This window comes from Protopterus annectens, chromosome 2.part1, assembly GCF_019279795.1.
Source record: "Protopterus annectens isolate FY-2018-M chromosome 2.part1, PAN1.0, whole genome shotgun sequence".
NCBI lineage: Eukaryota > Metazoa > Chordata > Ceratodontiformes > Protopteridae > Protopterus > Protopterus annectens.
Window position 1 is genome coordinate 962,107,531 of NC_056729.1, and position 26,969 is coordinate 962,134,499.

At 38.4% G+C, this 26,969-nt stretch overlaps 1 protein-coding gene across 1 annotated transcript in view; it reads left to right on the forward strand.

Annotated features, from left to right (window-relative positions):
• The first annotated feature begins 2,179 nt into the window (after positions 1-2,179).
• CNR1 (cannabinoid receptor 1) overlaps positions 2,180-26,969 on the forward strand; it is a 485,121-nt gene continuing 460,331 nt past the window's right edge. The window contains exon 1 of the mRNA XM_044062583.1: positions 2,180-2,669. The gene's annotated coding sequence lies outside the window, so the exon portion shown is untranslated. The remainder of the gene's footprint in view (positions 2,670-26,969) is intronic.

Genomic DNA, 26,969 nt, shown 5'->3' on the forward strand with positions numbered 1-26,969 from the left:
TATTTCTAATGGAAAATGAATATAATACTCCATTTCTGCGTATGGCAATTGTTGTAGAATATACTATTGTTCCTCAAAAACATTTTTTTTATTTGGTTATTGTAAAGTAATAACACTCTCACGCTAAAACTGCTTATCTGTCTGTCTGTATCTGTCTCTGAAAGCTAGCTAGCTGTTTATTCACTGTCCCATAAACAACAATGCACAGTACTCCAACACCTATTGTGTATGTATGTATAATACGGTTGCTGAACAATCTGAACAATGTATAGCAGTCGCAAAGTGTTTGTTGATCCTATAAAAGTTTCATTGGACTGGGACCAGTATCAATTCTCCTCTTTTTGAAGCAGTGCTTCCACCCTCCCCCCCCAAAAAAAGTTTTTCACTAACGACGTTGTATGTTTCAGTCAAAACACCACTCACTGCCATAACTCGCAAAGTTTCCCATCTCCAAAATAAGGAGCACGGCCTCCCATAATAACGGACAAATTGGCAAAATGTGGAATACTTACTACGAGCTTCCTAACAACTTCAACTAAGACGCACAAAGGATGGTTAAAATGTGTTTTTTACTTATAAAAATTATTTTGTTGGATTAATTTCTATTTACCACGGATATCTATTAAAAATATATTCCTAACACTGAATGTGTGGCAGACCCTTTCAATACAGAACTTCAAGAAACGTGAACTTTTTAAGACCCAAAATTAAGGAACGTTCCTCTCGATGAGGTACACTTCAGAAGTGTGTTTGGTGTCTGAAGGGTTTATTATATGTGTATACTTTATTGTCGTTAAATATATAAACAGACAAAACAAATAAATAAAATTGCGCATCTTACAATAACAAGTAAAATTAAATGTAAGTAAACAAACGGCGCACATTATAATTGGAAGTAAAACAGGGTGTTGGGTTTCTCTTGACGTGGTTAAAGCGTACCTCTCAATTGTCCTGATTTTTGCAAAATGACTAGTTTTTGCCTCACATTTTCAGTGTCCCTCATAAAAATTGTGTTTTTCTGGCTGAGAACTGAAGTCACTACATAGTGACAGACATTTTAATTTCACATTTCATATTTGTCAGAAAATACACGTTAATGCCACATCTGCTATTCTGCAACTTTATAAGTTTGTAAGAGAAACATTCAAATACGTCCCCACTTTTGTGCCTTTGTCTACCCATTATTTTGACTATATATAGATTTCTTGTTCTAAAAGCTTGAGAGGTATGGGTTAAAGTTAAAGGTGTGCAACCGCTCTCCTCCTTGTGGAAAAATACCATAAATCCGCGTAAAAAGAATATTATAGCTTTTTTCTGTTCATTATAAGACTATATTTTGAACCTCTTCCTAACTCCTCATCCACCATTTAGCAATAAACAGCGTTATGATAATTCGCATCTTCTTTATTTGTGAATATTTATTTTAAGTACTTCTGCTATCGAGTGGAAAGGCTAAAAGTGTAAGCATATCTTATGTGCACGTCTCACTTAAGTGTTTACAGCTAAGATTACATTAAAACGCTTTTATTTCTTACTTAATCGATAGAAGAAGCTACACTGAAGTTGCTTCGGTGGTTATTTACTTTGAGCACCTGCGCATATAAATTTTTTTTGTGATTATCTCGATGATCTTTGAAAGTCCATAGTAGATAAATGAGATTCAATCGAGATAGAGCTCTTTAACTAAAATTACAAATATAGAGAGGATAAATATCTGGCTTTGCCAGAACACACATAATGGTAAGTACACAAGTGAAATGGCACATGATAACAAAGAGAAATAAAAGCGTATTAATTTTCTAGACATATACAAAAAAAAAAAACATTATGATTACTTGTGTATTCACTGTTTTCTGGTGATGTATGCTTATATCTTACATTCAACAGTACACTACACAGAAATAACCACAACTTCAAAATGCGTCTTTGACTGCATGTTGCTTTTCTAACAGTATGGAGCTTCGTAAGAACTTCATTTGCTAAACTTTTCCCGCAAACTTTTGCCAGATATGATAAGCTTGCAAAGCTTTCTATTGGCTGTAATATGATGGTTTTAAAAGTAGAGGGTGGTTCTCATGTTGCTAGGCAAACCTCCCCCAGCGGCAGAAAGTCCCTTGTGAATTTAAAGGAAATTTTATTAAGGATGAAACTAATCAACACTGAGTACGCCCGCAACATTTATATGCAATACTGAAAGCACAATTGTGGCTTTCGGAGGGTTGGGGCTGCAAAACAAAAGGCATAGACGTTTCAAGCTCTTTCTGCTACTATCTTCCCTCCAAGTAGCAGCAGCAGCAAACATTTTGTTGAGCCTTTCAGTATCAGATCCGTAGTCCTTTGTCGCCCCCCAACACACACGTGATGATGTAAAGAGGCGCTGGTTAATAAATAGGATGTGGCGCTCTCCTTGGTGCTGGACAGGATCCCGGCTTGTCGGAGCTACAGTCGGTCAACAAAGTAGGCTTAGCAGCAAGTAGATAGATGCCTCACTGGGAGCCCACAGCACAACTGCAAATCAGTCCAAGAAATGCACCACTTGATAAAACAGCTATTTGTTCGCGCCTCGCAGCACTTTCTAGTGGAGTATTTCAAGGGGTTCTATATAAGGAGAGATCACCTTTGCTGATAAGAAGTGCGGGGGAAACTAGCAACGATCTATGTTATGTGAGGTAACTATTCCCATTTTAATACTACTACTACTACTGCATGCCAAGGACAGATTAAGGCTTCTCTGTGCAACAATATAATTTACATTTATAGGATGAATAAAGGAAGTACGTTTCTATGCATAGCAGGGTGAAAAAATGTACAAGAGTGGAAGTTTTAAAGTGCGAAAAATAATGCAGAAGTAACTTGACAGAAGGGGGTACTTAACATTAGCCTTTAATGTATTAGTCAGACTTGCTTCATTGATTATTTACAAATGTTGCTTTATATAAATGAGAACACATCTAACTCATCTATTCGTTGCATTCGTCTTAAACGGAACTAGCTGATTATTTTTTGGTATTTTTCAATGTCTACATCCGAAGGCAAACTATGATAATAATATAAAGGCACCCCGGGTATATCGCAAATACTTTGATAAAAGCCATCTGATGAGCTCTTGGTTTCTTAACATGGAGTATGACACATTTAATTTAGCATGCTCAGCGTTTGAAACACTTCAAAAACACATTGATCTTTGTGTGCGTGTGTGTGAGTGTGTATATGTGTGTACACGCGCACCCGCGCTCTTCTTTTATCGCACCTTTTATGCTATTTCAGAACAAATAAGCTCAGCCTAGTAATCCATTTTGAAGAGTTTTATAAATCTGGTGCTTCAGACGTGAAACAACATTATGTTGATTGCTTTGATGTGACGTTGCTCTTATCCGAAAACTTTTTAAACAACATTTAGACTAGTTGCTATGTCTTCAGAGACATTCAGTCCTAGTGCCACTATGGCACATTGTAAGGGGTACGTTAATAGGGTTGCCACCGTTTCAAATGCCCAAAGTGGGACAATTGTGGTACAAACATCAGATTTTGCAGGCCAAAATATACCTATGGCCAGTACAAAAGACAAAACTTCACCTTTTTGCCTAAATAAAAGCTTATTATTGCAGCATTTTAGTTGCTTATTCTGTTTGTTTATAACATTTAGGTGTTTCAGATACAGAATAACTGTTTTATGCGTCTATTACATAAAATAGAGGAAACAATTTTGTCCTAAAGTCTCAGGACATTTGCCATTTTTACAATTTTTTGCCAGGACACAACTGCCCAAAGAGGGACTGTCCCTCGCAAAGTGGGGCAGGTGGCAACCCTAGGTACGTATGCCTGTACCCCTGATCCATAAATCGCTTCATCAAGAAGTGGCCAAATATGCGCTCTAAGATCACTTCAGTCTGTTGGAAAGCTATGCCATTCTGATGCTTTCCAGAACTGATTGTGTTTTTAATCCTTTTGGGAACGCTGGCATTAGGATAGATGAATCTGCTCATCAGGGAAATTATCAACAATCAGGAATTGTACAGGGATTATATTATCAAAAGCATATTTGCATGAGCAGTCTTGGCACCATCTAGGGCAAGCTGTATTGTTGTTGTACCCCCCCCCCCCCTTTGTTCACTGTTTTCCAAAAAGTAAACAGCAAGCGTTGATACCATAATGTTGTGAAACAAACTGTTTACAAATTTGCTTTGATAAAGACGGGTACATCCTTTCATTTTCTGAATGTCCCTTTGTCAAAGCCAGCCGCATCACTGTTTTCTGACCTGTTTCTAATTGTGGTAAAGTGTATTCTAACTATGATTTTAAACAAAGTACAGTGTGAAGTTGTTTCAGTTGCTGAGAAAATTTGGGGTTAGATGCATTTTCTATTGTCTATGAAAAAAGTTGCATCGGGTACTGGACTAGTTACAAACTGTATACTCAACCAAAAGGTCTGTTTTTTATCCAGACCTAGGAGAAAATGATCAGTATTTCACAATATTTAAACATGTCATGATTGTCTATGCAGAAACAGGTTAAAGAAAAAAAAATGTCCCCTTTGATGTAATATGATGATGAAGGCAATCGGAGATACTGGACTGGGAATGATAGTAATTATAATGGGGCTTTGATGTTTTGCTAAGGATTAAAACCTATATAGGAAGCAGCTTGGACTAATCGTCCAGCAGCCGCTCAATCATCCATCGATTTTGACTCTAAATTTTAATTGAACAAGCACAGAGACAAGAGTTCTTTATATAATAATACCGGTTCTATTGTGAATGGGGTGAGAAAGGATGAAAGGCAGTCTGTAACAAACAATGAGTGGTACAAGTGCAGAGTATATCATTCATTTACAGATGAAAATATCTACTTCCCGAAGTCTGTCGGGTTATTAACACATGAACAGCTCTATCTCCCGTCTTAATTGTCTTATTATGTACTGGCAGGCGATGCATATATGCTTGCGTTTGTTTGTGCCCGCGCCGCGCGCGCTTGTGCGTGCGTGTGCGTGTGCGTGTGCGTGTGTGTGTGTGCGTGTGTGTGTGTGTGTGATGATTCGTCAAATCTGAATTCTCCTTAAACACGGTTATGAACATTCAATTAAGTGAACATTTGTATTGCAAAGTATGACCTTTATTCAAAGATTAAATTAGAGGCTGCTCACCGTATGGTACTTTTGTTTGGTGTCTGTGTGTCGGCATCACAGCTCCCAAATGTGTCTAGATGAACAGATCATGTGACTAAAATATGAGTTTCCTAGTTTGAGCTGGTTATAAAGTTTCCTGCGGAGATATCCATGTGGGTTGTCTTTGTTGGAATACTGATCAAATTCTAAACTCTCGGGGGGGCTGGTTTTGCATTTCCTTTAATTAAATAAGAACTTTAATTAAATGTACAGTAAGCTGCAAAAACATAGCTGGTGTATTGCCTTACGCTGAAATAATGACATAAGTGAGTCACGCTCTGTCTTCCTCTATTAATTTTGCAGTTGGGCCCACATGCCAACTTTCTAGGTGGTCTTTTTATGTCCTGGCCACATCGATGCATTGCTGTGAGTGCGTTACTAATTGTGTATATCAGAACTGTAGGTGCCCACCATTTATAATAACTTCTTGCCAGATCCAGTATTTCAGTATATATTCCAATTGTTTTTTTTTTTATTTGCCATATGGAGTGTATCATAATCCCTCGTATAGGTACTGGTATAAAAATAAGCAGACTTTTGATGAAGCATTTCACTTCACGCATACACATTGTACACATACATGAACATGTATATTGCTGTCCTTTCCTTTTCTGCCCCCCCCCCCCCACACACACACACTTTGCCTTTCCCACTCTCAGATCAGGTGCTCTATATTTCAAACATAATTCAGATATGTTCTGAACTTGTACAAGGCTGGTCTATAATATGCATGTCTTTTTACATATTCTTAGGAACTAACATCTATGGATTGAAAGAAACTATCTTCTGAAGACAATAATTACTGTTAAAAGTTATTATCTTTAAAGTCAGTACAGGCAAACTGGTTTATTGTTAACAGGCAGAAAGAACTGCTGTAACTGCACTGCAGTCCTTATGCAGGTATCCCATGGTTACTCTCTAGTTACAATGCCAGCTATTTCCATAGCACATATTACCAACCCTATGTCTTTGAAACAGTCAATGTTTTGTTTTATTACATGTCATTCCATGTTTACAGAATGAAAATTTAATTGTCTTGTAGTTTTTGCAAATTAAGAAAGTGATTATATATTACACACTATTTAAAACTTCTCCCTGTTTAGCTGTCTTCAGACAAAAAATTGCTGTTGAGGATCATTCCTTAGAAAATTAAGTGTTCACTATGACTGCCACATAACATTATTTCCAGTCCTTTTGCTGACATGGGGCATGGACTTACAAGCAAATATATAGTTTAACATTTTAAAACCCAGAATATTAACTAAGTTTGTGGAACTAGAATTTGCTTTACAGCTAATAAGAGGATGTTTGCATTTTTGTTCCAGCAAGCACACACACGCATACACACACATGCACAAACACACACACACACACACACACACACACACACACACACACACACACACACATGCACACATGCACACACACACAAAACACATGCACATTCAGACACACAGACACCACTATCAACTTATACTTTTAAAGTTATATAGTTAGTTTGAGTTTCACGTGTCTGTAAACTGTCTATAAAATTAAGAGACATATTTTATTTTAAAGCATTATGTAGTTTCCAATAACATGATAATTCCAGTGATGATTTGGGATAATGTGTTCCCTAAATTCCAGCTGTGCAGAAAATGAGACAACCTGAATTACTCAATAATGTGGAAAATCAGTCATAACCGTAATCTGGGTGCATGGGTTCAGATTTCATGTGAGTCAATTTTTTTCTCTCCTGCTATGCTCTTTTTTGAATGCAAAGTGTTATCAGTTTATTATCCAGCCGATAAATACATTGCATTCAGTTTTGATGAATGTAAGTTGGCAGTCTTTATGAAATAAAAGTTCACATTTATATCTAATGTGTGAGAACATTTATTGTGAATAAACGCACACTGTGTTCCCTATTTAGTGTGGAATAAATCAGTGTTTGCAAGCATAAACTGAAGATCTTTTTAATAAATGGCTTGGCAATATTTTGTTGGCTTGTTGTTAAAAGAAATATATTCATTCAATAATTATTTCCTAGATTGTTAAAATGAGTGCACAGAAAATGAAAAGATGTGCCTATGTCTGAGCATTAGTGGTTGTACAAGACAAATCCTAATAGGGATAATTTAATGTGATTTGGTATATTTACCACAGCTAGGGCAGAAAAATCATGATGCTGGGGATATTTAATTGTACGTTTTATACTGCTAGGAAATACACTTGCAGATTAAAAAAAGAATGATGTACAATTGCTATCAGTATGGTTCTGGGTTGATTGCTCTACCTTTGTTAGACAGCATGACTGATAAAATTATTTAAAGGCACATTGCACAGAAATTGTTTACTACATATCTAATGCTTTAACTTCTAAACTATGTATGGTGCTTCTATTCCTGTGCCTACTGCAGCATATTTAGGAGGCCCTTGAGCTGCATAATATTTCAGCAATTTTGCAGGATACTTTTTTATGGAAATGAAGTATAGAAACCTTATACTTCTAAAACAGTGATGAAACAATGAGGTTGTCACTGCTGCATACAAAGGACAAGTATACAATTTCATTGAAATTATTCTGTGGATGCTGCAGCTATAGAGAGAACAAAAAGGCAAGCTAATGCATTGTCAAATTCTAAAAGCATCCCTCTTTCTCACTCTCTTTTATTACAAATTGCCAAGTATCTTCAGTCTGTCTGCAAAAATTGTTAGCAATGACATTAAAGTCTTTCAGTGGAAATCCTGTCACTGTTGGAACTATAAGATCAAATCATTGTCCACGCTATGGAGCAAAACACATACTCAAGCAATAAATAAATAAATCATACAAAATAAATACTGGAATCAGAATAATATACATTTACAGGTTTTATAGTTAAGCAAGGGAGGTAGGATTGTAGGTAAAAAGTTATAACAGTTTGGCGAGGTATAATTAGCAAGACTGATTAACAAGAATATGACTTTGAAGGAAATTATAATTAGAAAAAAAATCCCCTTGGAGGGAACACTCCATCCCTACATACAGGGTCAAAAAGGGAAGCCTGACTGAGAAGTTTCCGCACTTACAGTCTCTGTAAATTTATTGAAAAAAAAAAAAAAAGAAGAAGAAGATATACACAAAATGGTGTAATTTAAGTCGGAAGTGAAAGTATATGTCTAGAAATGCAGTTCTTGGAATAAAAGAGAAAAAGAAGAATTAAAAGAGAAATCAGGCAGCATAAAACATAGATATAGGTCACACGGCCGAGTGTGTCCAGCTTGAAAGAACATATTCACCAAAATAACAGAGGGCATGGTGAAAGCCTTAAAGAGCCACTACTTTCCCTGAACTAGTTCAGTCTTGGTGCATGTTATGTTGAAAAGGGGCGGGAGAAGGGGTTACAGGAGAAAGAACCCCTTAGAGTATGAGGGAAAGGATGATTGCTTCTTACAGACAAAAATGTATTCTTGCTATTAGCCATGTTTTTCAGCTAGTATATTTTGTTTACATTACACAAGGTCAACAAACCTATACTCATTAAGGCTAAAGTCAGAAACACGATGCACTGTAGTTCTGACACTTACAGGCAATGATAAGGGATAAGGCTTTTCAAAATGGTTAAAACCAACAGCTCTGATAATGGATAACTGAATGAGAAAAAAGGTTAACTGTTAAGCACAGGGGCAGGGAATGAAGAAAGAGTTAGATTTCATCTTTTAAAGAAGGCAGGGTATGGGCTCAGAACATCAGTAGTATTCTAAGTGAGAAAGTTAGAGTGTGTATATGTTAGTATATAAAATGCGTGACTCTTGACTGCAATGCACAAAGGATGAGCTGTCAGCAAAACTGAACAATGAACTCAGAAGTGTGCTTAGTCTGGTTTGGTTGAAGACAAAGAGTAATAGCCCATCATATCATTTTGACTGAAAGTTGCAAGGGTGTTTCTGGTGTCCAGTTAATTGAAGGGCATGCTAGGCATACACATAATGTTATGTTATAAATATTACACATTTGAACATACTTTGTAATGCATTTTGTCACTATGAATAACAATATACACTGAGGTCCAATCAGATTTTAGGTGGCGGCATTTTAAAGGAGAGATGGAAGTATTTTAATTGGTTACATAAGGCAGATAAAGTGGTGATGATTTAATCCAGTGAGAGAGCAGATGCATTGTACATTTTAATTTTTTACAATGATGACTGAACCATGTATCTGCCATTAATTGTAGTTTATTGATCCAGGCACAACACAACAGTTTCTTGATTACTGATGGGTGGGGGAGGATGTAAACTATAACAGCATAATATGTAGAAGTAGCAGTTGATGACGATGTCTAGTGTATATGCAAATTATCTAAAAGTTAAGAAAAAATTAATAATCCGTAGCTAGAAATTGAGTTCTAGTGGTGCAAGGCATTGCAGATAAAAAGAACACATATATGTTATCATTTGTATAGAATCATATGTAATTTCAGGTTGTTAGAAATAGCACAATTAGTGTTACCATGGTTCAATCATTATGTGATTTGTAAAAATGTGTGAGGACAACAGATGTAGCAATGAAGTGAAGAGGAAGTAAAGCATGCAATCCGGTAAATGGATGTTTCGAACCACTGAGATTGTTTTATGAGTTTTATTCAGATCAAGACATTATTTGCTGTTTGTTGTTGTTCAGATGACAAGAAATCAAATTTAAAATGGTTTATGAGCTACTTCTAAATGAAAATACAAAAATAATCAGATTTTCAATAACTGGTTCATCATTTGGTTTTCCCAGCCATATAGATTTCATAAAAATTAAGTTATGTTTTATTAACAAAGATACGTACATCTCCATACAGTGATACTATGCCATGCACTGAAAATGACTTTCTTAAATGAGCACCTTTTTATAAATTTTGAAGATGCCTAAAGTGTAAATTTTCCACAGAACAAAGTCACTTATTCTTAAATTATTATTATATGAGATCCATGCTTACTTTTCAAATGTAAGTGATCAAATTTGATTTTTGTTAAGACATGTTTGCTTTTTTCCCTTGGCTCTAGATGATTTTCACTAGGGAAATGACGCCCTGCCCCATGTGCAAAAATGGGAAAAAGAGATTGTGGTTGGATGGATGGATATTTGCATTTTAGCTGTTTCATGGCAATTTTAAAAGTGATTATGATAAGGGGTGCTTTCAAAATTATTTATGCTCTGAGGTACTAAACTGCACTGAGAACTTATGCTGCACCACATTCCAGAACAAACATTAAGGATTCTTTGATTCTATGGACTAATGAGGAATCACAATGGACTAGTCCTGATTCTGACACAATCAATCTCCTTTGTTGTACCACAAAATGTTGCAAGTAAGCATTGGTGGAATTTGTCAAAGTATACGTGCAAAGCAACTGCACATCCCAATGAAAGCAAACGGCCTTTCTTATGTAGACAGGAGCTATTAGTGTTTCAAGTTATTGCAGGTATTGAATAAAAGAAGCTAATATGTTTGCAGTAACACTGCTGATGTGGTGGGGGTGATACTTAGGGTCTTCACTCTGTTGCCTCACTCTGGATGAAGGGTATTTGCATGCACAGTGATTGCATAGTTACAGTCATACATGGTAGATGATAGTACTTGGACTTCACTCAGTGAAATCTTACACACTATATCTGTACACATTTGCATCATTCCCCATCCATGCTTTCCTCAGTCCTAGTGCATGGCAGAGGTTACCATGCCATGAATAGAGCTGTGCCATTGACATTCAGGTGGCAGTGCAGAGAAGATCAGCACTGGGGAAAGTTCTAGCTACACAGTGGCATCAGCCAGCTGTGAACCAGTGTATGCATAGGTAATAGGATTCATAGAGTGTCCATGAATCCCTGCCTTGTCCATGGCATGACAGCTCATACATAGTGTGGAGATCCCAGAGCTGCCTTTGGTGGTACTTAGGCACCCCTATCCCCTTATATAACAAAGACCTTTTGCAACAAAGATATAAGTATCCATGTGTATGGGTTGTGGCGATCATTTGCTTCTTCAAATGAACTACCTGCTTCAGACAAACATACATTTATGGTCCTGTGATCACTGGACATTCATGTCCATACAGTCACATTTTTTTAAGATCACCTTGCATAGGAAGCTTTCCGTCTTTAAAATCTCCAGTGCACAAAATCAGATACATTCAAGTACTCTGCTTCTGCAGTGTTAAGTTTCTGCTCTGAAGTTATGGAAGAATGAAAGGTAGCACATGCCTGACTTCTTCTGAACTCCAAGTATTGTTTGTTTTCTTTGGGTAATGAGTTCTCAGAAGTGATTAGAGTAAGTAGCAAATGGTATCGGGTATAACACCGACACGGGGAAGAGGATGCTCAGCAAATAAAGAGCTTCTTTGAGGCAAATGTTAATAATGACCTTTTCATTGCTTTGTTGAGTATTCATATCAAAATATTCAGAACAGGTTTAGGAGAACTTTACATGGGAGTTGTTCCTTATTTTAAACATAAGTATTTAAAATCAAGTGCATTCAAGGAATGCATTTTCAGAATGCTACTTTTTCTGTGTTAAAGTTGCCAGTGAAAGGAGATATGTAGGGACCTTGTTTTTGTTATTAAAAAGTGTTTTTTCTTTTCTCTGGGTACTGGCATCCTCAGATGTAGTTATAGTAACTGCTAGGTTTATGGATGGTACATCCCAATTATGGAGACCATATGAAGCTGCCCCTGCATGAAACACTTTAGTTTGACTAAAAGACCAATTCATATCTTGTTGTCAATGCTTTTTGCATTCACTAATTTATTGGAATGAATTTTGAACTCAGCGGAAAGCAGGAGTTTTGAATAGTTGTGAACTGTCCTATCAAATATAAAATGGGATGTATAAACTCCTCCCACATGACACAGACAAGTCTAATCAATGCATAAGGGAAAACATTGTTACTAGTGATCTATGTAACACAAAACTGCACAAGTCACCAAACATCGTTCTCCTGTTCCTTAGCTCATCATCAAAAGATGATGCATACCCCTTCTTCAAATACGGCATGAGAGCTATAGAGTTGTCAGACAGTTTGCAGCTGAGCCACATACAGACAAATAAATATATACATACATGAGGTACACTATAACCTGCCACTATGGAAGCTAAAGCTACCTGACAGGATAAGGGGCCAGGAGTGGGCAAGGAAGTGTGGTGACAGACACTGTCATTCCCTCTGGTGTGTTTGCCATCACTCCTTCAGTATTTTCAACATTGTGGAAATGCATAATACTTATTTTAAACAGCATCACTATGTTGTCCTGGCAGGATGATAGTAAGAGAGACAAGTAACTTTTTTCACAAAATGATCACTTCTGTAAGCTTTTTATGAGTGCAGGTATGTACTTTAGCACAGCACCAAATAAACAAAGTTATAGATGTGTTGTGGAGAGGTACACTAAAATGTTTAACATAGTTGGCAAATGCGTGCAGAACAGTGTAAGACTAAATTAATTTAACCTAGCAACATATGGTTCTGGGGACCTATACTAAAATAATTAACAGAGGTACCAGATACTGGTAGGAGACAGATGTACTAATGGTTGTGCATAGGGGATAGGTATACTAAAATAATTAGCATAGGTGCCAGATATTGGTAGGAGACAGATGCACTAATGGATGTGCATAGGGGACAGGTATACTAAAATAATTAACATAGGTATCAGATATTGGTAGGAGACAGTTGTACTAATGAATGTGCGTAGGGGACAGGTATACTAAAATAATTAGCATAATTGCCAAATATTGGTAGGAGATAGCTATACTAATCAATGTGCGTAGGGGACAGGTATACTAAAATAATTAGCACAGGTGCCAGATTTTGATAGGAGACAGATGTACTAAAGGAAGTGTGTAGGGGGCAGGAATACTAAAGTAATTAGCATAAGTACCAGATATTGGTAAGAGACAGATGTACTAATGGATGTGTGTAGGGGGCAGGAATACTAAAACAATTAGCGTATGTGCCAGATATTGGTAGGAGACAGATCTACTAATGGATGTGCGTAGGGGACAGGTATACTAAAATAATTAGCATAGGTGCCAGATATTGGTAGGAGACAGATGTACTAATGGATGTGTGTAGGGGACAGGTATACTAAAATAATTAACACAGGTGACATATATTGGTAGGTGATAGATATACTAATGGATGTACGTAAGGGGCAGGTATACTAAAATAATTACCATAGGTAGCAGAAATTGGTACGAGACAGATGCTCTAATGGATGTGCATAGGGGACAGTTATACTAAAATAATTAACAGAGGTACCAGATATTGGTAGGAGACAGATGTACTAATGGATGTGCATAGGGGACAGATATACTAAAGTAATTAGCATAGGTACCAGATATTGGTAGGAGACAGATATACTAATGGATGCACGTAGGGGACAGGTATACTAAGATAATTAACATAGGTACCAGATATTGGTAGGAGACATATGTACTAATGGTTGTGCATAGGGGACAGGTATACTAAAGTAATTATCATAGGTACTAAATATTGGTAGGAGACAGATGTACTAATGGTTGTGCATAGGGGACAGGTATACTAAAGTAATTAGCATAGGTACCAAATATTGGTAGGAGATAGAAGTACTAATTGATGTACATAGGGGGCAGGTATACTAAAATAATTAACATAGGTACCAGATATTGGTAGGAGACAGATGTACTAATGGATGTGCGTAGGGGACAGGTATACTAAAATAATTAGTATAGGTGCAAGATATTGGTAGGAGATAGATATATTAATGGATGTATGTAGGGGACAGGTATACTAAAATAATTAACACAGGTGCCAGATATTGGTATACTAATGGATATGCGTAGCGGACAGTTATACTAAAGTAATTAGCATAGGTGCTAGATATTATAGTAGACAGATATATTAATGGATATACGTAGGGAGCAGGTATACTAAAATAATTAACATAACTGGCAGATGTGTGTGGAGGGGAGAGGAATTTTAAAGTACTTGACACATGTGAAATGGCTTTAATGAACTAAGTAACCTAACTGTCCAGTGATTATGAAGGGTTACTGAATTATTCTACATGTGTGGAGTGGTGGAGTTATTCGATTAACTATGGATTCTTCATGATGTACAGACAGGTCAGTAAGTGAGTGTATTATTTAAGAAAGGCCCTGCTGGAGATGGGGTTGCTATTGATTAGAGGTGGTACTCACATACTTAAAGACTCTGGTGTGACTGGTATGTCATGGCCACAGACAGGCCAGTGCTGGTTTTTCACATTTAAATGCTTGCAGGTGGTGACTGCAGAATAGGAGAGGGGTCAGATATTTTAACATACAGTGTCAGGATATGTGTCGTGTGAGTGGAGCATCTGAATGTGCTAGTCAATACATTGACTAACCTGCCTGTGTTATGCATGTAGATCACTTCAGGTAGCTGAGATATTTGACAAATAGTATCTTGTGTCTTATCTTAGCTTCGAAAGTATTTATATTGTTTTTTTCTGCTCTATGAGATAACAGCATTTGTGAGTACTGTTTTTTACCTTTGTAGGGTGCTGTTTCATTTCCTCACAGTTATGTGACCATGGTATATTTAAGCAAGAAACATATGGGGGTAGAGAGAGTCTTGTCCCTGTAAATAAATGAAATAAAATAAAATAAAAAATGCCTTAGGTTTTGCAGGTTAGTTTTGCCAGTTTTGGATCAAGAAGATAGCCGTCAGTTGGTTGACTTTCATCTTGTTGAAGTAGATCTATCTGAGTTTGTCATCAGAAAATGGTAAGGCAAAATTAAACAATAACTTACTTTAAAAAAAAAACATGCAGAACTAAATGAGATCTTTAGGCTCTTTGACAGCTCAAAAGAGAGAGTGAGGTATGAGTGGAAGGCCTGAATCAGTGTCACAAAGAAAGAGTGGAAAAATATTAATAGAAAGAGAAAAATAAAGGAATTCGATATTATCTAACCACATATAACAGATTTTTTAGTACAACAAGGACAGGAGAGAACAAAAGGAGGATCTGTGAAGTCTAAAAAGTGCAGCTGATTTAAAAGATTAGCGGGGTGGAGGAAATTAATGCCATTAGTCATTGGAAAATCACAAAAGCAAACTGAAAAAGATCAAAAAGACAAGAGTGGGATTACAGCAGACAGGAACAAATAGTAGCAACAGCAGGACTGTTGCCAGAGTTCCTGATTGATATACTCACTTCCTGTGCTGTGCCGTCCCTTCCTGAGCATATCTGCTCTTTGTTCTAGGGTGTATAAATTCCAGATACAGAATTAAAGATCTACATATGTACTATAATAGTTATGTTAGAAGGTTTTAATTGGGTAAAGAACATACAACACTCAAGACAAAGTTACATTCTTTGCTGATTTAGTTTTACTCTGCTAATTTAATTAACATGTTTGAAGATAGGATATCTGGTACGCTTGTATTTGTCAAAATGAATTCATATACTATGGATTACATGCTACATGTCTGGTTACACCCACAAGCCATTGTAACAAGACATTTCAAGCTAAGAGATGGTGCAAAGTCTTAAATCAGTGACGAGGAGTGAGCCAAAGTAGCTCACATTTGAAGATTCCATACTGTCGACAGGTTATATATGCAGATAGCAGAGGCTGACCTGATGGAATACATCCATTACATGAGGTGATCACATCATAAGTACATCTGAATAGTGCTCAGGCTAGTCTGTCAACATATTATGATTCTCTAACATGAAACACACAGGTTTGCCTCAGGTTTTAGGGTGATACCTAACCTTTCCTGTACAAGATTACTAGACCTATCAGAATTACACTTTGGTTAGTAATGATGTCCCATTATCCTGGGGCGATGTAGCAGCTTTCTGAATAAAGCATGCAACTTATATTAGTCAAATTTTGCAGATGGGAAATTTGAATTCAGATTTCTCTTATTTGTCAGACACAGCTTTCATATATAATCTAAGCAGCATAACATTGTCTTGTCTACATACAGACACAGATGTCCCTTCCATTTTTTTTATTTATTTTATTTTTACTTTATCTTTTGTTGAATAACTATGAAGGAACATTTTTGCAACAACCTGTACCACAGAGAAAAAGACAAAAACAGTATATGTGTCAATTATTGAACATAGCCAGGTATTTAGAAGGTGAGATGAGACTGGAGTTTCTAGAACGAGCCAGCGTAGACATAGCATGAACATTGAAATTCCTGAAGGACAGTGTGACCTAACATTAGGAAATTCAGGATTGAGACCCTGACCTTGGAATTATTAGGCAGAGAACTTGACATTGGTATAGTTTACACCTTTTCTGGAACACTCATTTATGCTTTAATCTTCACCCCCTTTATTTTCTCTTATGATCTCATAAAAAGTTTAACATTTGTACTCATTTCTAGAATTGACTCTCTCTAAAAGGAATTACATACACGTCTGGGGTTATCGTATTTTGCTGATATATTCTCAGTCATTGATGTGTTGCTGTCATCCTTAGCTCTGGGCTGTTATGCTGCCTGTTATATGTCAAAAATGCACAGTGAAGTAACTTAACTGTAAGTGATTAATAATTTAGCATAATTCAGTATTATTACTTTTGCTTACCACTTGTTTGCCTAAATCAAAATGCTGGCTGCATGAGGTTTAATTAAAATGCATAACATTTTTGTCTTCTGGCTAACTCCATAATTGCTTTTCTTAAAGCTAGTCCTGCAATTTAGAAAAGCCAATCAGAAAGATATTTCGAATGCCATGTAATTTGCCTAACCATGTTATCATTTGCATTGTTTGCTCTCTGTTATCCCCGGTAACTGCTTTCTGTCTGGAATAGGTGAGAATCAGATCTACAGCAAGCAGTCACTAGATCCATTTTAATGCCTTTCTGCCTTGTTTGACTGTGTCTGTCCATCCCCCCCAATCAATCACTGTGTATGCCAGACAGAGCCAAAGAAGCCTCTGGCAACCCAAGGCAATTTTATCTTATCCCAGTGAGAGATAATCAGACATCTCTTTCATGCGAGAGACCGACCTTCCCCCACTAATGTACTACCACCGACACTGGAGAGCACTTATCACTTCACCTGCTTGCATATTAGCAGTGCTCACATGTTGTCCTTTCTGTATTTTATTCCTCGACTTCACATTTCATAAACTCATTTGTTCCTTTTGCTGATCTTAGGATCCCTCAGAAAGTTTACTGAACCCTTTACTTGTTAAGGAGGATAAGAGACTGTCAGGACAATGTGTCAAGCGATAACAGCTGTATCAAGATGATACAAGCCATGAAGTAAGGGATGTGTACCTCAGCATTAGCCTCTGCTACACCCCTTGTAAACATTGAATGAATTCTTCGGCTATAATCTGGTTGGATTACAGTGACTCAGACTTTAAAGTTCTATATCTGTACCTGTTGAGGTAACATATTTTCCCAGGAACTGGTTTTGCCTGGACACAGCCTTTAATGCTAATTATTGAAATCATTGCTTTCCCTAGCCTGCAGGGCAGACTGGAGACTTGGAGAAATTAAAAAGACACAGGGTAGGCAATGCTTGCTACTGACTAAAGGACTATGCCAACTCAGATAAGAAGAGGTAAAAAAATATACAGTTTAGCCTTCCTGCAATCTCAAAACAAGTTAGACCATGTAATGCTAAGTGTACATGTATGTTAATATCTATAGCTACTAAAACATTCAAATCTGATATTCTGTTGAAGGCTCTTTAAACTACTTGTTCTGGTTTGCTGTTTTATTTTTATAGCAAATAAAATAAATATTCAGAACACATACATTTAGGTCAAGCAAACACAGCATGGTTTAAGGTGTTTTTTGGTTTCCTTATTCAGATTTTAAAGACATGGTCACCGTATATTTTATAGTTAAAAATGAAATGTACAATTAAAGGACGGGAGAAGGTGTTGACACAATGTTTGCTTGCCTTGTTAGTGGCAGTGGTGCAGGTTTTCCTCTGAGGAAAACAAGTCTTATATGGTAAGTTTATGTCAAGGCTGAAGGTTTTTCAGTCAGATATACATCTTCTGTCCTACATCAGTATATATGTCCAGAATGGCAGATTATGCAGCCATGTTTACTTTGTCTAAATGTTACTAGAAATTCAAACTGCAGAACTGCACTCAGGATTATCATACATACTTAAGTATAACAATGCAGTTCTGTTTGCTATAACATTACTATAGTATCAACTCCTAAAAGCTTTAAATGGCATATGTGGTTTTAATCCGGTCACTTGTGTAGCTTTTTTTTTATTTATTTTTTTTTGCTGCATGTACTAATCCCCAAAAGAGATCAAAGAAACTTCAAATCAAAACCCTCAAACTGAATATTTAGTGTTACCTTAGGGAATGTTGAGAGGGAACATAACTGAGAATATAGATCATTGAACTGTTTTCTTCATATCTGCTGCGTTACCCTGGAAGGTATGGAGATAAAAAAAAAGAACATAGGCTATATAATTTGCAGGACTAAGGTATTTTGTGCATGCTCCTACAATTTGTGATTCAGGGAATGGTGTGAGCGACATGTTGATGACTGTAATGCTTGCAATGTTTATTTGTAGTGGGTATTTTAACTCTTCCCTCTAAACAATTCTAATGTACTTATACAATATAATGGACGGAACATGCTCACCATTGCAGTAAATGCCATTTTTGTCAGACTTGAAATGTGCAAATGAAACTGATATAAAAGTTTTATAGCTTTAAGAAACACCACCAATCTTTTGAAATGGCAGTGACTGCGTGACTATAAAATTAATCTTTGTAATACCTGTTTTAACATATTTTTAATTTAGTATTACATTGAGTTAACAGTGATTTTGTTATGCAATTAGTACAGCTTTATTTTACAGTCAAAACAGTAAGTGATAGCATGTAATAAAGAGATTATATATTTTATGGCCACTGTAATCTTTAATAATAAAGGCATTTGTGGGCTTGAACCAAGGCTGACAGTGTATCTTTAACCAAGTCTGCATTAATTGTCTATGCAATTAAAGTGGTGTCAATTGCAGAATATGTCAACTGCTACATCAGGATACAGACAATGTTCTTTGCTATAATATAAGCAAATCTGTCAGTGTAGGTGTTGATGAACATTAATATGTGCATAGGTGAAGCATAATGACTCTTAGCATTAAAACCAGTAGCGGGCTCATCGAAGGCAGACAGCAAGGCAGTCCTAGACAAATATTCTTTTGTAAACAGCACTCTCTAGTGGCCATCTGTTACATATGTTTTCATAGAACAAAGGCATCAAATGTTGTCACAGCAAGCCTTACTATGCATAGTTTTGTTTATGGTCATTAAAATTCCTCAAATCTTGTTAATAATGAAATTTAAATAGGCCATTCAATGGAATATGCTATTCTACTATAAACCACACTGCTGAACAACAAAATGATGAATTCAGTAAAAAGTACAAATATACATTGGAATAATTTCCTTAATTTTACAATTTTAATATTATTTCAGCCAATATGAATTTAATTATACTCTGCAGCAGTTAGGTCAGAAATCATTTCATAATTTGCAGTTTAGACTTGTCTTCAGAGGGAGATACTATGCATATATCGCTACTGGAAAAACTGTGACTGCATGTCAGATGTCAGATGTCAGAGTGAGAGTTATAAATTATGTAGAGATCGCTCTACAAAGGCATAATCTGTTTGGCACCAGTTGACTAGTTCCAGCAATGCATCCATCTGCTTTAAGGTAATGTGCACCTGTTCAAAAGAGATCTTTCATATCCTGGGATCCACGTAGGTCTTTTGTGTTTCTCACACAAATTTTCTTTGTTTGTGTAAGTTATATGTTGATGCAGCTAATTTATAGCTTACAAACATTATGCAGATTCAGACAAATAGTCTGTAGAGGTATATGGAAAATAATATGTGGATGTAAACAGATCACCTTAATATTGGTATAGTGTGGGAAGTTTCAGATTTGCAGTACTCTACCCTGGTAATGCCACAACTAGAACACTGTATGTAGTTATGAAAGCACTTCAGTGAATTTCCTACATGGCAAGCTTTACTTGAAAAGGTTGCAGAGAAGAAGGGCTTACTGTGTACAAAAAAAAAAAAAAAAAAAAGAAAATAAATAAATAAAGAAAAAATGGCAATTTAACAGCAAGATGCAACCACTTAAGGGCAACATAAACATGATAAAAGGGGTCAGTATATCCTGGTGCAACACGGATATACAGTATAACAGACACCAAATACACAAACCTTGTAGATATAGCCAACCTGCTGGCAGACAGATTCAGTGAAAACTTCACTCTTCTGCCCCCCATCAGTAAAACAGGACATCCCCAGTACCTGCCCCCCTCCCCTTATCTCTAGGGAGCAAGTCATCATCATCATCATCATCATTGCCCTCTCAAAGGCGAAAAATACAACCTCCATGTGACCTGATAACATCCCAGGCTGCATCCTACATGAACTCAGGCAGAACCTTGCAGCACCATTAGGGACTCTATTCAGCCAAAGCCTGAGTACCGGCTTTGTCCCAGCCAAGTGGACAACAGCTACTGTCATCTCTTTGCACAAAGGTGGAGCGTCCACCAATCCAGGAAATTATAGATCCATCAGCCTAACTAGCCTGATCTGCAAGGCCATGGAGTGGATTATCATGGACCTTATTAACAAGGACATTGGCAACCTCCAGACACGTGATCCTACACAGTTTAGTTTTGTCAAGGGGAGGTCATGCCTGTCAAATTTGGCTGACGTCTTTGAAAGAGTCACCAAGGCCATAGATGAGGGGAAGATGGTGCACACCACCTACCTTGACCAGGCCAAGGCCTTTGATACTATCCCCCACTCAGGTATAATAGATAAACTCTCTCAACTAGGCATCAGTCAGTACAGTATGTTACTAGATGGGTAGCAAACTGGCTCACTGATAGAACCCACCTAGTCAAAATAGGGGAAGCCACCTCAAGTAATAGACCTGTAACAAGCGGTGTACCCCAGGGATCAGTCTTGGGGCTTCTGCTGTTTGGGATATACTTCACAGAGGTGCAGGCGAAATCTAGTGGGCTATGGCTGACCAAGTCTGCAGATGACTGCAAGCTGGGTGTTGCCATCAATTCTCCTAGTGATGTGGGCATACTCCAAGAGAGTCTCACCCAAACAAATGACTGGTGCCAGAAACATGGCCTCAAACTGAATGCCAAAAAATGCATCATCATCCTTTTTGAGGAGAATGACATACCAACAAATTATCACATTGATAATAAGGCACTAAGCATGCAATCAGTTATGAGGGACTTAAGAACTCAGATTGATAGCAAACTGACTTTTGACCACCACATTGCATCCACTGTACGGAAAGCTTTCTACACGGCCCACCTCATTAGTAAGGGTACCTCATCCAGGGACAAGGTGGTCGTAACATCCCTGTATTCTTCCCTTATAAGACCGATTATTATCCGGAGAATCCAGGGCCTCAAACATCTGCCCTACACAGATAGGCTTAAAGCCCTGTCCCTCTACTCAGTCTCCTACAGACTCCTTAGAGGTGACCTCTGTCTAGCATACAAAGCAATCTCAGACCTCACCCTGATGGGACTGCTGCATATCCACAAGCCAAGCTCCACTCAAGTAACCCACACATGAGACCTCAACCTAGTCTGTGACATCAGTAGGACTTGTTGGTGGGACAGATTTGTATCCCAGAGAATCCTCTTTTTGTGAAATAGACTCTCACGACATATAGCAGAGTATATCTTAGGTTCATAGGTTCATAGGTTCATGGGTAGGTACCAGGCTATCGGCCCAAGGGCCTACGTAAGCCTAGCCAGCAAGGTACCAAAGCTTACGCCACCCAAGAAAGTTATTTTCCTGTACCACTGTCCAGCAGAGACACAGAAGTGATCCCCGGGGTGTATTTCCTATTTCCCATCCACTCATCAAGATTTTTCTTGAATAGTGCTAATGAAGAGCTTTGCTTGACATAGATGGGTAGCTTGTTCCAGAGTATAGGAAGTCTCTAGGACAGGAATCTATCCCTCCAGCATGTCCTGTTTATTGTGGTGACAAGATTTATCTCCCTAGAGCATGTAGCTCGGAAGGATTGGAATTTCTTTAGGTGTAGCATGTCCAACAGCTCTGGGTTTGATATAGCTTTATATGTTAGGCAGAGATCACCTCGGAGTAGGCGATATGCTACGGAGTAAAGCTGGAGTTTTTTGAGGCGGTCAGTGTAGGGCATTTGTTTGAGGCCAGTAATCCTCTTTGTGAGGTACTTCTGTGGCCTTTCCAGCTGCTGCAGATGTCTTGTGAGGTACATTCCAAAAGGGGAGTTGTATTCTATAATGGGTCTAATGAGTGACGAGTAGAAGGGAACAATGTCCTCTTTTTTCCTGGATGAAAACCCTTTTATGATGAGGTGTGCCACGTAGGAGGACTTCCTGACTACTGTGGCGATGTGACTATCAAAGGAGAGACTACTGTCCACCTGAGTCCCAAGGTCTCTTATCACGCATTCAGTGTTAAGTAGATTGCTGCCTATGTGGTAGTTCATAGGTACAGAGTTTTTACCAAATGGGATGACACTGCACTTTTTGGCATTGAGCTTGAGGCCATGGCTCTGACACCAGGCATTTGTCTCAGTGAGGCCCTTCTGTAGGATGTCCACATCATTTTGGGACTTGACTATGGCTCCTAATTTGCAGTCATCTGCCAACTTCATTAGCCAGAGGCCTTCTGTGTTAGCCTGTACTTCAGAGAAGTAGATACCAAACAGGAGAGGTCCCAGGACGGAACCCTGTGGTACTCCACTTGTCACTGCTTTGAGGTCAGATTTGGAGTCTGCAACTTTTACAGTGTGGGTTCTGGCAGTGAGCCAGTTGGCAACCCATCTTGTGATGTAGGGATTTATACTTAGTTTAGTGAGTTTAGCTATAATTCCAAAATGGGGGATGGTGCCAAAAGCCTTGGTGAGGTCAAGATAGGCTGTGTGAACCACCTTACCCTCATCCACAGCTTTGGTGACTGCCTCAAAGAACTTGATCAGATTCAGGAGGCATGATCTGCCTTTCACAAACCCGAACTGGGTGGGATCCAGAGTTTGGAGGTTACCAATGTCTTTGTTTATGAGTTCCATGATGGTACGTTCCATGGCTTTGCAGGCCAGGCTCATCAGGCTAATAGGTTGATAGTTCCCGGGATAAGTGGTGGCTCCCCCTTTGTGGAGTGGGATAACTGTTGCTGTGCACCATTCAGTGGGCACAAAGCCTGATGCGAGGCTATTATTGAACATAGTGCTTAAGTGGGGAGCCAGTTTGTTCTGAAGTTCGTGTAAAATGCAGCCTGGGATGTTGTCTGTTCCCATGGATGCTGTGTTTTTGGCTTTAGAGAGTGCAGCTTTTACCTGCATAGTTGTGATTACAGGGACTCTGCATTCTTCCTGTATAGTTATGGGCCCTTTAGGGGGTGAGAGGGGGTAAAGTTAGCACTAACCCGATCTGCCAGGATGTTGGCAATATCAGTTGGTTCTGTAATTTTTGTGCCTTTGTGCTGTAACTCAGAGCAGCTCTGGGTGTTGTCATCTAGATTCTTGACATAGCTATAGAATGCTTTGTGTTTGTCCTTGGATTTAGTGGTGATTTTGTTTTCGTAGCTAGCTTTGGAGGATCTTATAAGTGATCTCAGCTTCTTACTGAGGCTGACCAGGGAGCTCCTCCACTCATGGGATTTTACTCTGTTTTGGAACAGTGTCTTCCTTCTGTTGTACAGTTTGTTTATGGCAGGGGATCACCAGATTGGCTTCCTTTTTTTTTGGAGGGTAGCGTCTTTGTCCTATGTGGGATAGCATGATCCATGCACTCGTGTAAGTGCTTATAGAGTGCATTTGTGTAGGATTCAGCAGTTGTAACTGTATTGTCCATCTGCATGGGTGTCAGGAAGTTCACCACTTCTGTCTTAAGAAGCATGAAGTTGGCTTTGGAGAAATTTTTCACTGTGGTTTCCTTAATGGGGGGTGGGGGTGGGATGTGGATATCAAGGGTGATAAGTTTATGGTCGGATCGGACCAACGATGAGTTGACTTCAGGTGTGGAACACCGGTCACTCGTGTTGGTAATAACTAGGTCTAGGATATTGTTGCCCCTGGTGGGGGTGTGGATAAGTTGATCTAGGTCATTGGAGTTTATGAATTCCAGAAAGCGTTGAGCTAAGGAGTTGGTTCACGAGTAGTTTTCCCAGTTAAAGGTGGGGTAATTGAAGTTGCCCATATTAGGGTGTTTGGTTGAACCCTAAAATTTTCCAGTACATCAAGAAAAGAGGAGTGCGAATCCTGGGACATGGTGGGGGATCTGTAGCAAGCTACAATTTGGATTGCAGTTTTGCCCAGAATTAGTTGCACTTGGATAACCTCGGATGCATTATGCTGAGCAACTAGCCTAGAGGTATGGGTATCCTTAATGAATATGGACACACCTCCACCTTTGGTGTTTCGGTCCAGGTTATTTGGCCGAAAAGTGTGGTATGAGTTATAGCCTGGTAGTGCAGGGGTGCTCTCTGGATCCTTGAACCAGGTCTCAGTCACTGCACAGATATCGATGTTCTCCATTTTAAGGAGTGCCTCAAGTGAGTGCATTTTGAGATTTAGACTTCTAGCATTGAGTAGCATTGTCCTCAGTTTTTGCTTGCCTGTTCCTGTTATGGTGGTGAATTTGTTATTTGAACCCTGCCTAAAAAAGGCACTATAGGGGCAGCAAGAGCCTTAGCCAGTATCCGGAATCCCAGAGGCAACAGGTGCAGGCCATCTATGGCAAAGCATCGTGGTCTGTCCACCATGTCATCCCAAGCAGACAGATACTGGATCCCCTTAGAATGACACCAGAAGCTTAGCCAATTGTTGAAGTCAATCATTTTGTCCTTTTACTGTGGTATCATTCTGGGTGATGGCAGAATGCTACTCAGGGCTATGGTCATACCTGCCTGGGCTACAAGATCGGAGAGCTCTTCCATGCCACTTTTCATGTAGTCCAGGGAGGTATGTCTCAGGTCATTCACACTATCATGGACAATGACAGAGTCATAGCTGTACTTGTTGTGGAGTGACCTGAGTGCATGGATTATGTGGCAGATCCTGACACCCGACAGGCAGCTGACAGTAACCTTCTCCTTGTCTAATCTGGTGAGTGGGACATCAGTGTGCCTGACTATAGAGTCACCTATGACTAATGTGCTGGGTACGTTGTTTTGCCTTATTGGCTGTGGTTGAGTGGCACACTGAGTCTGTGGGCTATGTGTCATTTGGGTTGTGTTGGGGGATGGAGGTTGCTTGCGTTTCTGCTTAGGAGGTCTCTGTTGGTTAGACAGATAATTATTGAGAGCCTCTGAGAATGTGTTTGTGTTACTGTGTGGGGATTTTGGTGGTGTACATTTAGTGAGACTATGTGATGAGTGTGGTGTGGTGTTAATGTTTACCTTCTCCTCATGACTGTCAAGTTCAGTCTTGTTTGGAGAGAGCTTTACCTCCAGTTTGGCTAGATAAGTGCATCTCTCACAGGTTGTAGTGTTGGGTGGTAGGAGGAGAGGGTTGTCTGTGTACATTAAACAATTTCTACATTGCCTCAAGATGCCCAGATTCACCAGATAGACAGGAGAGAACACTGGGAGCTGACCCTTGGATATGCCTAAATAAAAAACTATTTTCCTCTAGATAAGTGAAGAATGTGAGTACAAGGGATGTTTTTCTCTAAGCAAGTGAGAAAAGTAAGTACCAAAACTGTTTTCCTCTAGGTAATGAGGAAGACTGAGTGCTATAGTAATTAGTAGCTTATTTAGTGCTTACAAGTTCTGAACAAGTGCTGAGAATGAACAAGCAAATTTAAGTGCTAAAACTAAGAATCTGTATCTGCACTAGACGAGTTACAGGACAGAAACAAATGCAAATGCAGGCTTTCAAATCAGAAAGTTGAGAGAGATGGAAGATTGCCCAAATGGCCAATAACTAAAATTTCTGGGCCAGAACCACTCCTTATGTGATAGACAGGTTACCTAGTGCTTACCACTCCCACTGATAAGCTAGAAGGCTTCCCTCCAACACAGAAAGGCTTGGGGGGCTCAGAAGCTTACATACAGTCCTGGATACAGCAAATCTGTATCTGGAACACTAGTTACAGGAAAGGTAGGAAACAGGCTTACAGTTATTTATTTATTTTTTTTTTACAGAAAAATAGCAAAAACAGTAGTAAAAACAATTCGCATGAAGTGCAAGCTAGCACACTTGAGTATGTAGCAATATTAGACCAAACACAGTTTAAAAAAATGCAGTTAAATGTGTGTGTGTGTCTGTGTGTGTGCACAGATACAGACAGACACCAGACACAAACACAGCCACACACAGACACACATACATTTGCATAACTGCATAAGCATATAGACAGGTTCACGTTTGTAAGCATGCACACACATGCCCTCATTAAAGAGGTCAATGTGGGGAAGAATCCCAAGAGTGAGATGTGTTGAGATGGCCCATCTGTTTTAGTGACAAAAACATTGGAAACTTTACATATGCACTTGAAAGAATAATTCTTGTAGTGATATATTCATACATATATATATATATATATATATATATATATATATATATATATATATATATATATATATTTATATATCTATACATAGGTTCATAGGTTCATAGGTTTATACTAGGCTATCTGCCCTAAGGCATTTATAAGCCTAGCCCAAATTATTGTGGCTTACGCCACCCCTTATATGAAAAATACTGTGCCCATTAGTTTGTTGTGCCTCTGTCCAGCAGTGACCCAGAGATGATTCCGGGTAAACCTCGATC